This window comes from Telmatherina bonti, assembly GCF_933228915.1.
Source record: "Telmatherina bonti genome assembly, chromosome: 7".
Taxonomy (NCBI): Eukaryota; Metazoa; Chordata; class Actinopteri; order Atheriniformes; family Telmatherinidae; genus Telmatherina; species Telmatherina bonti.
In genome coordinates, this window is record NC_136625.1 from 23,879,494 (window position 1) to 23,897,385 (window position 17,892).

Genomic DNA, 17,892 nt, shown 5'->3' on the forward strand with positions numbered 1-17,892 from the left:
TTGAGAAGGGGGACCTCAACCAGACAAAAGACCTCTTCTTTGGCTGATGTTAGGGTCCCTCCGTGGCCCTGTCCATCCCCTTCCCCATTCTTCTACCTCGACGCTCTGACAGAGGCAGCTAATTGTTGCAAGGAGAGGAAAAGTGATGGGATGTTGAGAGGATGTCCTGTCGAACACTGCCCCCAGAGGAGTACAAATGTGACAAAGAGAAAGATAAATGCAAACTTGAGAGACACATAAAACAGCAGCGCAGTGAAGAAGAGTAGGGGGAAAACAGATTTATCCACCCTTCACACTTGAGTCTTCACTTGATCTGGGTCAGAAGCGATTCTGTGATGCTGGCTAATAGTAAAGTTTGGTTTGATTCCTCTCGGTGACAGTGGGTAAGACTTTGGGGCAGGAATGTGTAACAAACTGAAAGTGAGCCTTTGAAGTAATGCTGTTGCCCTGGGCTTCTTAGCTCCGGGGCTAAATTAGATTACACCTTTGATCACTGTTAGTGCCCTCCTGATCTCAAGGCTTACAACACAAAGGTGTGTCTGTGTGTTTGCAGGCCATATATGCCTGCATTGTCTGGGAATCTTTGTATTAGATGCACAAACAAGTTAGCATAATTCTGAAATAAGTTGGTCCTGTGAATCCATTTCAAGTTTCTACCTAGAAACGTGTGCTTGACTAATGCATTAATACCATTGTTGGTCAGATCTCATTGCTTTGAAGATGCATCTCTTGATCCTTTGCTCTGTCTCTTTCTCCCTGTGTTTTGTCTCTGTGCTAGCTGCCCCAGAACACCTTAATCCAGTGTGAAAGCAATTGGCTCTCTCAGATCTAATCAATAGAGGGCCAGGGCACCGAGCCAGGGGGAACATCTCTGGCCCCTGCTCAGCTACAATCAATTTAGAACCATCGATTCAGTGATTGAAATACAAAGAGCAGACGCGTTGGACCGTGCAGGTGCTTTAGTGTTTGGGTGTGCCAACATGTTATATATCTCCCCTCTTCAGCTTTTCTTAGTATTTATGTGAGTTTGTGTGCATGCTTGGGGGTGTATGTGTGTCTACATGTTATGTGTGTGCGTTTGTGTGCATTTCTTAACAGTGTGTATGGATGGTATGATTTATTTTCGAGCCATCTGTAGTAAAGTGGGAATGGCATTTAATCTAGCACCTCTGAGACGGAGCTAAGAAAAAAAGAATCACTCCTAATCTAATATGTCTTGCACGGGGAAGCTGTTTTTAAAGATGTGTATGTGTGTGTGTGTGTGTGTGTGTGGTAAAATGGACTGTACATTTGTTTGTGCCCAAGGCTTTGCTGTGCACATACATTGTTAGTAAAAACCATATTTCTGGGTGCTGATGTACATGCAGACTTTAGAGTTGTATTTGCATAATGCTGTATTTACATGCAAATACATTGTAAGTAAAAGGAGTGTGTGCATGTGAGATGTCTCATAACATCTTTAGATATGATTTACATGTGTGTGCTCATGCATTTATGATGTTGGTGCATATTTGACATTTAGCTTTCCGGTGACACACATCTTTAAGTGTGTTGATTTGTGCAGTGTCGTCTTAATGCATGTTGCATGTCACTGTGTGTATATCTGACTGTGATCTAAGCTCCATTTGTCACAGTAGATGATTTCAGTCTGGTTTATTACAGGTCATCAGCAGCAGTAACAGCATAAAGAAATAACATTCAACATCTGTCTAAACTGCTCCATCTACTGCAACTGTGTTGCAAAATTATGAAGAATCAGATACAAATTTTTAGTGTATAATTCTTACAATTGGAGCCATAATGCAGTTTAGTATTCCAATAGAAATATTTGGCTAGTTTTGGATTTGATAACTTAAGTAATTCACACAATCCATTGATTAGAAGAAAATGGAGCAAATTTTTAGTTCCTCCAAATTAATTGACCCAAGAAGTCACAATTCATTGAGACTTTGCTCTTAAAATTTGAGTCACTAACATAAATTGTACTGGATCTGTTCAATTCTGTGTGGTTAATATGTTGAAGTAGGTGAGTGTGATTGTTTTCTCTGATCGCACGAAGAGTTGCCTTTTTTTCATCCTCTTCTGTGAGCAGTCAACCAGAGGCTTGGAAGTGTCAAGCATAAGGAAAGTCAAAAAGCACAGTTTTTGACCTCTTAGTTTGTTCTTTTCTAAATCTAAACATTAAAACAAACACGTTCTGTAACAGCTTGTTTCATTGCAGTAAACAGCTGCACTTTTAGTAAGTGGTTATGTGGATTTCTTTCTTGAATGTTTGAGTTGATGGAAGGATTTTAAGAGCATCAATCTGAAGCTTCATCCCCTGAAATCTGCACTTATCGTGTGACTTTATTGTAAAGTGGCACTACAATCCTCGCATCAAATTGCGGATGAGGCCGATAATGTTAATAAATTATGCCTAATCTAACATAAGGAGAATTTAATGATTCACACTGTCTCTCCTTTAAGCACACACAAACACACACGTACAGAAGTACCTTGTTAGACCTTTTCATTCCATTAATGGCTTTCTGCCATTTATCCAGCTAATCCAGTTTCCCAGTTGGTCATGTTGTGTTTCCACCTTAATTCTCTGCTGGACAACATATTGATGTCTTTCTGAAAGTCTACTATGTCGTTAGGCCAAAGGAGAATTTGTCACACACCGGTTTATACAGGCCACATAATCACAGTATTCACATTCACACAGTCATCAAATGTCATCTAATGAAAAAAATGGTACATTTATTATATTTCTTCATTAATTAAATTAGGTCCCAAAACAGTTTTATCCCTTTAAAGTCACTACTTTTATAACCACCTTTCACAGCATCACAGCTTTTGTGAGCTTGACCCATCTAACTGCTGGGATTTTTGTCCATTGTTCAAAGCAAAACTGTTTCATTTCCTTCAGGTTGGAGGAGTTCTGTTTAACCATCAACATTCATTATTACATTTTCAAGCTGCTTTTGTTTACTTCTATAGTGGAAAGTTGTCCTGAATCGGTTTTGGTTAAACTGGTGTGATTGAGCACCAGTCTGTCTAAAGCACTAAACCACACACAGTCAAGGTAGCCTTCCTTTTTAGCTGGAATGTAGCTGTGGACTTGACCTCTGTGAGAAATGCTGCTCTCTTTTGAGATGCAGAGGATAGCAGCAGCCCATAAACCGACATCAGAGGAATCATTTTCACAGTGTATCAAAAGGGGTCCTGTGGAAAGAGATCATACATGTGGTCATGTTGCATATTGCTTGTTATAACAATATATATATACTGTCTGTTGAAATGTTGGGAAAGCCCAGTTTTCTTTATATTTCGCACATGTTTTTGCCACTTTCTAACAACTGCAAAGAAAAAAATAAATCTGTTTTCTGAACTAAACTTTGTCGTTTGTCTAACTAGTTGTGAGACAACTGCGAAAGGACCAATTAAAACATGCAACATCGAAAACAACTGCATTTGCAATCTGTTGTATTAAGTAAAGTGGGGTAGATTGTTCTGCATGTCCAGTTGAACTTAATTTGTTTGAGAAGCTCTTCAGTAATATGTTATAACTTAGAACAATTATTTCATATATGCTCATTTAAGAGCATACAGATCTGCTTAAAAGTAAATCCCTAATTCTGTGAATTAAATCTGTAAGAGTCCAATATGTCTGCCATCCACCAGCAGCCTGTCTGGCTGTCTGTCATCCACTCCTCATCCTATTGAATGGCTTTCTGTCTCCATCAATCCAAAAATGCATGGGGGCGCAAAGAGGTCCCACAGGCATACACAAACACACACTTTACTCACAACACATATGTGTGCCTGTTTGGTACCTTTGGGCATATTTACTCTGCGATAAAGGTCAGCGCTGTTCAGATTTGGACAGGTGGGACAGGGGCTGCAGTTCACTATCACACACAGCTTTCCGCATGTGTTACTGTGTGTTTGTCTGGAAGGAGATACAGCTTACTGATAAGGTTTTGAAGAGGTGAAGCAGATGTAAATATGACAAGAATATAGATGTGCTGTGGGTCCCGGTCACCTTTAGAGGATCTCACAACTGAGGAAGCATTGCTTGTCATGAAACGGGGTCAACTCCTTGTTCACACTGTGCTGCACAACATTTGTTTAACACTTTTATTTGTCATTGCACTGGAAATCAACACAGATTTCCATGAATGCCATTCATCTACTGATATTTTACTGCTCATGGCTGAACTTGTTGGGAACAAAATTGCTGTTTTTCTGTGTGAAAGCACACACCCACCCTGTGGGATGAATGGATCTGCATAGGTCGGGCAGTACAGATAGCAAACTGCTTTAAACGCTATTCATCAGCTAGCTTTTTTTTTCTTTTTTCTTTTTTTTTATTCTCTTTTGCTTTTTGTCAGGTTAGAAATAACAGCCTTCACTTACTGTGCGATGAGAAATTGCTGCTTCACTCAGACAGCATACATTTTGTTGGACTCTGCCACCGACAGTTTGAGTGACAAGATGTACTCCTGCGTTCTTTCTCACTTTGTTTTGCACTCACTTCTCCATTTCTATGGTGTCCCCCTTTCTCACACGCTTGTTTCCCTCATTCCGGTCACTTTTCCTCTCCCACGCTTCACACATAATTTGTGCTTTTTCTTTTGATGCAGAACATTTCATCATTACTTCCCATTAGACATAAAAGCAGCGGGGGCAATGAGCAGCAGATATGCCGGTACAGCTGGAGGAACATCTTGCCAGTGAATTGTAATGATAGTTGTTTTTGTGGTGGATGATGTCATCATCATCATCATCATCATCATCACAATTTCAAGGTACAACGCTCTAGGTAACCTCACCATCACTGTGGCTCACATCTCCTCTCTCCCCGTCTGTAGTCCAACGTCATCTCATGTCTTCCTGTTAGTGATGCTGTCTCCAAACCAAAGGTATAGTCTCAAAACTCAAACTTGGATTTAAAGAAGAAATAGATGTATGTTTTTCATTTTTCTTTTTCTTTTATAGTTCTTGATGTCCCTATCAGAGTCCACTGCCCCACTAGCTTCTGGCATCCAGCTGAATATAACAGCCTGCTTGCCATGTGTGAAAGTGACAGCATCAGTATGAAGGGTGGTTGCTTTTTTAGGTCGGACACATGTCAACAGACTTCTTTGTGGTAATGGTGTTGGGGTTGGGGGGGCCTCTCACACTCGCTCTCTGAGCTTATAGATGGCTGGGTTCAGATCTGTGATTCTGCGGCTGGGTGCTTGTCTTTGCCAGAAAATTTTGGTGTGAACATCGTGTTAGGTACGCTCAATTAGGAATCAAATTAGGGAATGGTAAACAGTGAAGGGACCTTTGTCTTTCAGATGTGTTATCATTCTTTCGCACTGCTATGTCATAATTACTCCTTCTGCTTCCCACGCCTTGATATTCATTAGTGGGTTTTAAACCCTCATCTAAGAGGCTTGATTTTTTTTAATACATGGGTGTTTGAAACAATTGTTACATTTTGCTAAAAACAGTTTTCAAACAACTTTGTCTTAAAATAAACAGAACTGAGGTGATTGTCTTCGGAGCCAAAGAGAAACGACTACAGGTCAGCACGGAGCTTCTTTCTACACACCTAAAAACCACCAACCAGGCCAGAAATCTGGCTCCAGTGATGGACTCAGAATTTGAAAACACATTAAGGGAATAACAAAGTCAGCTTACTATCATCTTAAGAAAAGATCAAGGATAAAAAAATCTAATGTCACAGCAGGACCTGGAATAACCAGTCTATGCTTTCATCTTTAATCGGCTTGATTACTGTAACAGTTATTAGGTCTTCCTAAAAAGTGTGTGAGAAACCTGCAGCTAATTCAGAACTCTGCTGCTTGAGTCCTCACTAAAACCAAGAAAGTGGACCACATCAGTCCGGTTCTGAGGTCTTTCCACTGGCTGTCTGTCAGTCAGAAGGTAGACTTTAAAGTTTGCCTGCTGGTCTGTAAAGCTCTGAATGGTTTGGGACCAGATCAGAGACCTCCTGACCCATCATAGACCTACCAGACCCCTCAGGTCATCTGGATCAGGTTTTCTATCAGTTCCTAGAGTCAAAACGAGACATGGAGAAGGTGCACTCAGCTTCTATGCTCCACATGTCTGGAACAAACTCCCAGAAAGTCTCAACCAGCTGAAACACTTTATTTAAATGAAGGTTTAAGACCCGCCTGTTCTCGGCTGCATTTCATTAGTTTTTATTCAATGCTATTTTGAGTTTATATCAAGTCCAAATCTGCATATTTTTATAATCTATTGTTATTTCTTTTTCCTTACTTTCATGTTTTACTTTTAAATTATGCTTCTTATTTTCTAATGTTTTATTATCTCTGTAAAGCACTGAAAAGCAGTCCCAGTTGTTGAATTGTGCTATATAAAAAGCTTGCCCTGCCTATTGGGCAAAGAGCTGGGAAATTATTTGAATGAGACACCGTCACTGAAGCAAAATTACAGAAGACAAAAAAACCACATACTGTATATTAGAACTTCTTTATAAATTATTCCCAGCTCTGAAAAAAAGCCCCTTAAAAGTTTCTAATCATGATCTTGCTGTGTTATATTTTGCAGTTGCATGTGGAAGTAGAGGAACTATTGCATCTTCATTTTAGATTGTAGCTGGTACACCAGCAGGTAACAGCTGGGTAGCAATCACTTGAGAGTTCAGTCATTTTGAATTGCAAAAAAGGGCAAATTTGAATCTTAAGGATATGTTGAACAAATACCTACAACATCAATCAGTCTGTTTTATATAATTCATTTGCTTGATTTCGTCATTTCTGCTTCATTTTTTTGCAGTTAGTTCACATAATTTTGTTTAAACACTGAGTTTGTCTTGTTGGCTCAGAGTTGATCAAGATCTCTGTAACTTTGGAAGAGCAAACAAAATCAGCTGTTATTACATTTTTCATGAAATAAAAAATCTTATTAAATGTATGTTATAGATCTATAGCTTTAAGTAACCTGTTTAGAAATCTAGAGCTCTGTTATGATTTAAGTGCAAATCCTCTCAAATGAAATTGTAATGATAAAAGGCTACTTGTTAACAAGATAAGTCACTGGTGTTGCAGCAAAGGCTTTTAATAATACTTAATAATAATACATTTATGTTACAGAAATCCTTTTTCTAAGAAAATACCACTAAATAATCCTATTTTTTTTACCCTATCTTCTCAACTTCATCGATGAAACAAAGTTAAAACAATGTACAACTTAAGACGTCCTTCTAAATCTATGAAAAAAAATCATTGTAACTGTCAGTAACACACTTAGCAGAATGATATGGTAATCTGAGCTCATTTTCCTGCAGGGTTTCAAACCTAGACAGATAGAGTGAACATAACTGACTGACAGTCCAACCCTTGTTGAATTTATTTAACACCTGTCTGTGACTGTGTTCTTTTCTTGTGTGTTTGTTCTATAACAACAACAAATAAATAAATAAATAAATAATAATAATAATAATAATAATAATAATAATAATAATAATAATAATAATAATAATAATAATAATAATGTTAGATGTAAATAGGCAAGTTCTTTGTGTCTTTAATTATTTCCAGCTGTTTTGATTTATTGTCAGGTTATACTGTTTGAGATGGGTTTAATTTCCAATTCTCAGAAAGAAAAGCAGTGGTTAAACAAAAAAAAAAAAAAAAAAAAAACTATCAGACCATAAAAGTTATAACCTTTGTTGAACAAAGCAACGTTAATGGTCTAAAACCAGTGGGACTGGGCATCTTTGACCAACTGTTATAGATTAATTGATCTAGCCCAGACGTTCATGAGCTCGATCTGTTTATAAATAGAGAAGTGCGGAAATAGAGAAAGATAATAGTCTCTCACAGCTTCCATTAGTTAAAAAGACAAACGTCTTTCTCTGGGAATGTTATGCTTTATTAACCGTGTGGCAGAATCACAAGGTACTGGATGTCCAAATCTGTTTCATGATAAATATCATGTTAATATCTACAGGCAATTCCTGCCACATAAACTGATTTATGGTTATAAAATCTATAGATGACCTATTCTATATTTACCCTGAGTGAAATTAATTCCACTTGACAGAAAACCTTCCTGTCTTTGTGACTTCAGTTTACTTTAGCAGTGACAATAGAGTGATTAAATCGATACAACAATTGCAGTGATAACAGATACTGACAATAATCTCATTCTCTCCTGACTGATTTTTGTCAAGAATTTTTCAGGTTCCCTTCCTTTTTTTCCTTTGTTAGTTGGCACCGGGCAGTGTGCCTGGGCAGCCCCATGTTAAGTTCTGATTACAGTGTAGATTGTACTGCAAGCACATGTTACTGCCTGCTGAGAGCCGATATGTTTCAAAGGGAAGTTTTCTCTACCACAGTGCCAGGCAGGGATGGATTGGCACAGAGGAGTTAGAACATCATTACTTGCCTATATTACCTGCCCCCCATACCTCCCCCCTCCCTCCCCCTTCACTCTTGACTCTTCTATATGAAATATGTGTTTTGGCACATCCTCCTGGAAATGACACACACCTGAGCCAATGTGCCAGGCGTGATACAGAGTAGCCAACTGCCGACACAAAACACTTGGATAAGAAGTCAGAGCTAAAGATTGTACAGCTTGATCTGTATTGCACTCACATTATGCACACACATGCACACACATGCATATACATGCAGACGCAAAACCCATACAGGCACTTTCAGGGAGCCAGATTTCCCAGTCGGCTGGTCTGTCATTGGCCGGCTGTTCAAAGGGAAAGTGTGGGCCAAAAAAATACTGGCTGTGAGGTTACTATGGTAACAGCCTGCCCAGGGGTGTGGGCTGTCTGCTAAATTGTTCGTCAGTTTGTTAAGGCTCACACACGCACACGGTTGTAATATTAAAGAGTGGGCCTTCTAATATTCACCATCTTACAGCCACATGCTCGGTTTTTTAACAGAACTCATCAAACTGTTGGATTTAATGCCTGTGTAAGAAACACCCAGAATATTTTAGAGGAATTACACCCTGGTCTTTTTTTTTTTCGTTTACTCAAGCTGTGGGACTCATTTGTTTTTAGCCATTTATTGCTGCACTGCCCTCTATTGAAACCAGTCAGACATGGTTTTATTTATCCAGCCACATAAAGCAGAGCAGGACTAAACTTTCACTTTTTGAATATTAGTGAATGTTAGCATCTAAAACTAAGCTGTAATACAAATTATCTTTTAATTTACTTCTCTAATAACATACCCCACAGCAATCAAGCTGTGTATTGAGTTCCAGCCCTAATTGGAGGATGTCTCAGCTTTCTCAAGGGGGTTAACTAAAGTGCACTGAGGTTTCTGCAGAATCAGACATTGCTGCATCAGCTATTGGGAGAGCAGGTTCTCCTAGATGTTTGGTTAAGGGGACAAAGGCAGCAGAAAGCTTCAAGTGTATTAAAAATACGCATGTGAGAGTGAATTTATGTGTGTGCATTGTTATGCATGCAGTTGTAGTTTTACCTTGGAAAAGAGGCCCTGACAGGGCTAGAATAGACAGATAATTAATGGCCTGGGGGAGTGGTCTGTAGGCGGAACTCAGCATCTCTACCCTTAACAAAAGATGTGTGGCACTGCTCTCTTTTGACCATCCCTTGATTCTTGAGAAAACCACTGTGGCCCCTTATACCCAGCTGCATTCTGTCTTATGAAATAAGAAGGTGATGAGTGGCCATGATGAAAACTTATACTGACCAGACTTTGCAAGTGATGAAATCATGAGCCCTTGATGCCTGTAAGTTAAACAGAACCAGCTTGTGTTGTGAGTTGACATGAGACTCAAATCTTTTGTTGACATACTTGGTCCTTGTTGACCAAGAGAATGTGGTTTATGAGAAAAATGCAAAAGTGATCCAAAGTCAGTTTCCCAAAATGAATAAATCATAAGCCGTAAAGGCACTTTTCCCTGACCTTTAATATCCTGCAGGCATTTTCTGATTATTCTGACAAGGCTTTGTTTCAACCCTTGCCTCAGTCTGAAATAATTGTATTGTGTTTTTCAATGACCTTGTGAAGGAATGGAATACCTGAGTTGAAAAAACAGCTCATTATGTGGATAGTGCAAGGAAAATGAACAATGACAGAAGAGCGAAGCGGAATACCAATGGGCTGACGCTCTGACTGCCTTTTTGTTTTAAGGTTTTGAGGCTGTCCGTTTTGTCAAACAGGCTTGTTTGCTTCACTGTTCAATTGATATTCTATAATTTATTACATAAACAAACCTATGTAGGCACTTCCTTTGCACGTACTTGGTACCCTGTGGTTTAGCGGGAGAGCTTGTTCTAGTAAGTGACTGAGGAGCAAAATAGTGAAATAAGGGTCAACCGGGGTCTTGACCCCCATCATAAGCCTGTCTGGATGAGTGAGTGGGTGTGTGCATGACTCTAAAGCCTCTAAAGACTGTGATCTGGTCCATGTGATGGATGAAGGTTGGGGTTAAGGGTGTACTTGGGTGCTAAGAGTTGTATTTAAGGGTCACTGATGGTAACTCACAACTTTTGCCCTTCTATTGGTCACACACTGTCAAAAACTTGAGACATACAGAGTTGGTATGTCAATGTTAAAACCAGAAAAATCATTATGCAAAGGAATAAGTTGGACTATACAGTACATGTAACATGGCTTATGTGTTTAAACAACTTGATATGCTTGACTTTGGTGGTAACACTCATCAATGCAATAGAATAGTGCAAGTTAGTTGTTGTATGTCTTAGCTACCACACAGTGGAATTTACATGCATATGGCATACTTGCATATGGTAGTGCAAAAGATGAATCTATCATCCTCTGAATACATTACAGGTCTGACAAACCTGATGCTGAAGTGTCCACCTGAGAAGATGGGAAAGATTCCAAAGCCTATATGGCCTCCACTGTGTTCCTAACCTGCAAGTTGATTCACATGAAAACATTAGTTAAATTGGAGTAGGAACGAACTTTCCATATCAGTTTTCTGCATATATTTGATTGCATTTCAAACAGGTTGCTGCCAAGATATATTTACTGATTTGAAATCTCATGCATACTGGAGAGTGTGAGCCAATACAAAAGTCAGATGAGGACTCGGTACACTCTAATTATAATTGGGTTTGAGTTTGAAAGCCATTTCCAAACTCGCCTGCATTGTAATTCTTTATATTGGCTTTTTGTAATTCCTTATTCCTCTGAATCTTAATTTAGTCCCCCATGGCAAACTAAGACTAAGCTTGGCTCAGTGACCCCCAGATAAAGAACAACATTGGTTCAAAGTTTCCTTTGACCAATTGCAGGTCGCTGGGGCTCATTTGTGGAGGCAGGCATGCTAGTGGTGCACGGCAGCAAGCGCCTAATGGCCAGGCCTTTTCCCACGGGGCATAGTCAGGCTCTGTGTAAAAGGGTTCAGCCTCTGCAGCATTGCCTGGACATCACTTCCAGTGTCTGACAAACGATGGGGGTGGTCTCCTTCTTCAAGAAAGGGGACCATAGGGTGTTCTCAAACTACAGGGGATCACATCGGCAGCCTCCGTGGAAAAGTTTGTTCGTGGGTTCTGGACAGGAGTGTCTGTCAGATAGTTGAACCTCAAATAAAGGGGGCACAGTGTGGTTTTTATCTAGGTTGTGTAACAGTGGAATAGCTTTACACCCTCTCTGGGGTCTGCTGTCTGGTCTCTGTACAACCAGTTCTGGAGCTTGGTCAGTATTGCCGGCATTGAGTTGAATGAATCCTGTCAAATCAATTACGGTGGAAATCTATTTCAAGGCTGTTTTCTAGTATATTTATACATAAGGATGGTAGATTTATAATTTCAGTGGACATCAGGAGAGTCAGTCAACACTTTGCCACTCACTGAAGAACTAACAAATATTTATAAAATGTCATAAACACATACATGTAACCTAACTACCAACTCTACATCAGTGATAAACAGAACAAGAAAACGATACTAGTTCATTTTTATTGCATATTTATATTATATGAATATGAAAATATATTTTTACACATTTTTTAGAACAAATAAAATAAATCAAATGATTAAAAGCAAAATGATATTTAATACATAAAAAGTGTTGCTGTACATGCCTTTAGAAGTAAAATATTGCATGTAATAAAATGTGGCATTGTTTTTCAATAATTCATGCCTGTCCTTCATCGCTGACCTTGTTTATAACTTTTATGGTAAGAATTCCTAGACACAGGGAAGGAGTTGCCAGAATTCTTATTGGTGCCCTCGGGATTGTTTCTCTGCTTTTTGCAGATGATCTGATTCGTGTTGGTTTAATCAGTTCAGGATCTCCAGCTCTCGCTGGTGCACTTCGCGGTCAGGTGTTTAGCAGTTGGGCTGATGATCTGCAGCTCTAAATCCGCCAGAAAAATGTGAATGAGTACAAGTATTTCAGAGTTTTATTCAGGAATGAGTGAAAGATGGAGTGGACGATAAACAAGCAGGTCACTGTGGCATCTGCAGTGATGCAAACTGCATCACTCTGTCGTGGTAAAGAAGGAACTGAGCAAAAGGCAAAATTCTCAATTCGATATACGTTCCTGTTCTTTCCTATGTTCACAAGTTGTTGGTAGTGACTGCAAGAATGAGATCACAAATAGCAAATGGGCTTCCCCGCTTAGCCAGCCGCCCCTGTGACCTGACCCTGAAGAGCGGGAAGAAATAAATGAATTAATGCAGATTCAGTTTGCCATTCACACTTTTGGTCACAGATTGCTGGGATAGGTTCCAGCTTCCCACGACCCTAAATTCAGCTGAGAGTTAAGAAAAATAAAAGAATGAATGAATATTTGGTCATAATTAAATGACAAATTAAAAGGCGTATTCATAGCTAGAACTGCATTAGTTGTGCATTAGTTGCTTTATGACACAGTGCCAATGACTCTCCATGTGTGATGTATGGACTGCAGAGTGCACCAGATTATACAGTACACTCAGCAAGTGTGTTGCTTAGTCAAACCCCTTGGCCCCTTGTGCTCATGCACATCAGCCATTTTTTAAAGAATGAATAAGGGGGATAGCTCATATTGCAAATCTTGTCATCTGGGTCTTGTCTTATCTTGCCCAGTTGATGCACTACTGTAGAGACAAATCTGGATCAATATTTTCTACAAATGAACACACAATTTAAATATACATTAGGCAAAGTTGATTTTAGTCCAATTTATTCTTTACTCCCAGACTGTATATACCCCACTTATTAGTTTGGGAAAGAAAAGACTATGTCATACTTGCTGATCAGGTTTACTTTGACATTGTGTCATCACATGTATACTATGATGGTTTCTTAGCAGATAAACTACTGTCATAATTCCATCAAATACTGAATGGGCAAGAGGCCGAATAAGAGAAGAAGAGAAGAGGAGAGCCAACCTTAACATAGATTTTGACCTGTCAATCAACAAACAATAAGCAAGGGAAGGAAAGGTTGGAGAACTGATAGATAGACCATATCATTATCAATGGAACAGACAAAAGGATTTGAGGGCAGAGAGGTGAGAAGGAGGTGAAGTGAGAACAGTGCAAAAAAAAAAAAAATCCTGTCCCATCTACTAGAAAGGAATAAATGTTTGGTTTCTGAATGCACCCAGTTCAGTTTAGGGTTACTCTCCCACCAGGGATACTAATTGCTTGTTGATCCAATGTTAAATCTCCTCCTATCCCTGAAAACCAAAACATTTGATGAGTGATGGGTCTCTTTTTGTCTGCAGCACAGAAACTCCTGGCCTTTTCCAATCTAAATATTCACAAATCTGGAGAGAAGACATTGGGCTCAGATCCAAATTCAATGAAGCATAACAATTCTCAGCCCAGTGCAGACTGTCCTTTTAGGGATTTGATAACACAATTCAGACTTTCTCTTTCTCTCCTGTCCATATCTGTTTTCTTCTCTCTCACTCTGAGGCACAACGCTAAGCAGTTAATTAATGAGTTTAATGTTTGGATTCCTTCTCATATTATGTTTCAATTAGATAAAGATCCTCAGCTCCAAGGTAGGAGTTATAATCTAGACAGACTTTAATCTTCTGTTGTGTTTTAAGTGTTTGCACACGCATATCTGTGTGCGCATGACTGACATATTTGCTTGTGCCTGGTTGTCACTTATCCCCCCTTTTGTAATGCTGATCGCAGCATCCATAGTTTTCCAAGTAGAGGCGTGTCATCTCACTTAATGGGGTCATCGGTGGCTTCATGTGTCAAATCTCAAAATACATTCTTTGATGCCAGCACTTGAGTTATAGAGTGTGTATGTTTATTTTAGTATGGGTAACATTTTAAAAGCATGTGCATTCTTTTCCTCACTCTTAGTTTGCTTTCAACATTTGCAGCTCTGCTATCTCAGACAGCTGAATCAGCACAGCCGCCTTCGCTTTTCTCTTCACTTTTACCCATTTATGAGTGTCCAGGGAAGCTGCAGCCTGTCTGTAAACACACAACCCGAGGGCAGAACCTAATGCACATACTCTGCTCACACCCCATTAAACTCACAGTGAACATCCTACAGTGATCCATTTTCATAAGAGCCGGTTCAACACATCTGAAGCTTTTTTTGCTTGCTTATGTGAGATGGCCATCTGCATGCATGTGCTTGTCTGCTACCTCTTGATGTCTGAATTTTATATAGCAACGATGATGACAAATAAGCTCTCTCTCTCTGTCTCCTGCTAGAAATGAATTTTTGATCTGTGTTTTATCGTCCTGTAACGTCTCATATCGTTTGAAGTTATTGCTTTGTAAAATGGGCCTGCAGCTGGTTTGTGCTTCCACATATGGCAGGGGAGTGCTTCTAAAAGGCTCAGCATCTTTGTATAGTCGAGCTAGACATTGTTAAACATTAAAACTGTGTGTTACAAGTCAAGAGAGGTCACAAACTTTCACTGTCACTCTTATAAACCTTCTGAAACTATTATTCCTGTTCTGTACATACATCTAGAGCATCCAGTAAACCTGTACATTCTTTTAGAACCCTTTGTGGCTGTAGTGGTCTGGTCATGTATTTTTATTTTGCATGCTATGGTACACCAGTGGATGGACAGTGAGTGACTAGACAGGAGGTTGATTACTTAGGGTACGATCATGCGTAAACAGACCGTGGTCTGTTTCCAGGGGTAGCAGAATTTGTTTGGCACAGTGTGAACACCAACCGCGCTTCATTACGGACCAAAGAAACATGATCTTTGTCTACTAGAAAACTGGGGGTTTCCACCCACTTGCAAACGGACTATCCAGGGACCAAAAGTGATGTATGGCATCAGTAATAAAGCATCAAGAACTAGGAATCCCTGTCCAATTGGAACAAGTCCCCCTGTCTCTGTGTGAATACCCCCTTAAGCTTGATTCGTGCAGTGTCTGCATCAGGTTGGGCCCACGTAGCTGATGCAGATGAAGTGCATATTTATACTCGATGCAGATGGCAGTTAGCTTGTATCAGCCAGTAAACTCTATAGGGTGCAGTTCTTTTTTTAAAATTTTATTTATTCATCTATTTTATTGTTAGCTCTTAGTTCTCAAGTTTTTCCTGTTTTAGAACGATAGTGCAGCCAATGGAATTCATGTAGCACAGTGCTTTAAGTGGAATAAAATAAGTGCTGGTACTCCCTTAATGACTTGCTGTCAGTTTGTCATTCAAATATGGGATAAAAACATGGGTGATACCTACATGTAGGGCTATAAATTGATCTATAGATTAATAGTTTTATAGCACAGAAATGACAAAAAACAAACACAGCAAGTTTTAAATCAAATCCACATTTGCCAAATTCAAAGTGTCATGGAGACGCTTTTATGAACTTCAAGCCTCATTGCTGGACATTAAAAATAACACTGAAAAGTAAATACATAAACTTAAAGTTTATTAACCCTTTCATGCATGAATTAATAATATAAACAATGCAACATTTTTCACATTTTTGTAAAAAAAAAACCAAACACTGACGTGGTTTATTTACAAAAATACTCCAGAATAATCCAGAAATAATCTTCAAAAGCTCAAAATACTGACCAGCCATACACTTAGTTTGCAACATCTGACCTTCATTGTCTGGTGTAATGACTGTGAAGTAGTACTACTGTCATCACTCAACTTTGCTCCAGTTTGTAACATTACAACCGCAATAGTTTTTTTTTTTTTTTTTTTTTTTTTTTTTTTTTTTTTTCTCTCTACCTTTCCTCTCATTCAAAGCACGTCCACTTCAATGTAAACACAGAAGCAAGTGTACAATGTGACGTGCGGTGTGATGTTGTGGGCTACAGCAAGCGTTGTGCATCTACACTGGTCTTAACAATACATCTCTTTTGAGGCCACTTGTCTTTTTTTTTTTTTTTTTTATTAAAATCAACACATATAAGTTGTAATATGTGGTGAAGTCGTAGGAGGGTATATTGATTGCTGAAGAAAGCCAGTAAAAGTACCGGTATGCACTATACACTGTAAAAAATAGTCCCGGTACGCAAAGGGATAGAATTTAAAAGTGCCAGTACTGCATACCGCTGCATACTGGACCACTTAAAGCACTGATGTAGCAGTAAACATTATTTATATATATATATATATATATATATATATATATATATATATATATATATATATATATATATATATATATATATATGTATATATATATATATATATATATATATATATATGTCTATGTATTCAGCTACAAGACCCAAAGATCCAGAAACACACTGACCAATCACAAGGGAGTACTTATGCATAGCTGTATTCGTGTGGTGAGGATACACGTCAGGTCCAAGGTGGTGCACGTCAAGCCTCTACTGACATACTAAGAGCTTCTGCTGGTTATGCCATAACTGACATGATGCAAATACCACGAGTCAAATTCCAGCTTTAGTCTTTGGTGTGTCAGTCAGGAGAGAAGGGCCACTGGCCTGGCAGCTGCATGAGCTGTGTATGTACATGTGAGTGTGTGTGTTCTCACTCCTATTGTATGTCTCTATTTGTGACTAACAGCCCATCAGAGGTTGGTTAAATGGTTTGAATGAAGGACTCATAAAAACAGATACCTGCCCTCATAAAAGTAAAATAGACTTGAAGTTCCGGCAATAACTTCCCTGATATTTCTTTTTATTCTTTTTTAATGAAGTGGTATAGTTTTTTAATTTAATCTTAAAAGCCTCCAGATATAAAGCTATAAAGTTTTGTCACACATGGAATACCACATTCTCAAATGTTTGAACTGCCAGTGAGAAGGGATTTGCTGCTATTTAAAAAATACTCTAAAGTTTATCATGTTGAACAAAACATACATAATACAATACATTTTGTGAGCAAATTCAGTGCTGATTTGATAAATCAAGCAAAGACGCATTATTTTCATAAACTCTGTCCTTGCCTCTAGACTTTACAAGAAAATGTTCTCTTGCTGCCTTACTATTGTCTCATTTTTTTCTGAGCAATTCTTCTCTTCACATGCTGTCAAAACGCTTTAAAAGGAATAAAGCTTGTGTTTTCATACACGTATGAAAGTACCTTACATCTACAGCTAAGCTGTTACACTCAATCAGCCTTGTCCCATTGCATTTATAACCCTCCCTTCAGAGTGCAGCAACACTGCCGCTTCCTCCACACATGCATGTATAGTCCGACATTTATCATAGTTATTATAGTCATTAAATCCTTTAACATGGTGAAGCATCTCCTCAGTGTTGTATTCTTTTGAGGGATTGGGGTAAATGGTTTAGATAATTGCCTTACTAAGGGCCAGTGATATCAGTTACAATCATCTTTGTCCTCCACTGTGGTCTTTAAAGTTTTAGGTCTCATTCCAGTAACCTCCACAAAGTAGTGCTGCAGTACAGTACTCCTTGTTCTTTGTTATTAGAGTACTGTTACTGTATGTTTGGAGTTGGGGTAGTGCTGAACAATGAAACTGAAGCAACAA

At 38.8% G+C, this 17,892-nt stretch overlaps 1 protein-coding gene across 3 annotated transcripts in view; it reads left to right on the forward strand.

The window, feature by feature from the left end:
- Positions 1-17,892, forward strand: part of LOC306758187 (ephrin type-B receptor 1) — a gene marked incomplete at both ends in the record, with an annotated part of 159,600 nt that overhangs the window by 80,846 nt on the left and 60,862 nt on the right. The window lies entirely within an intron of this gene.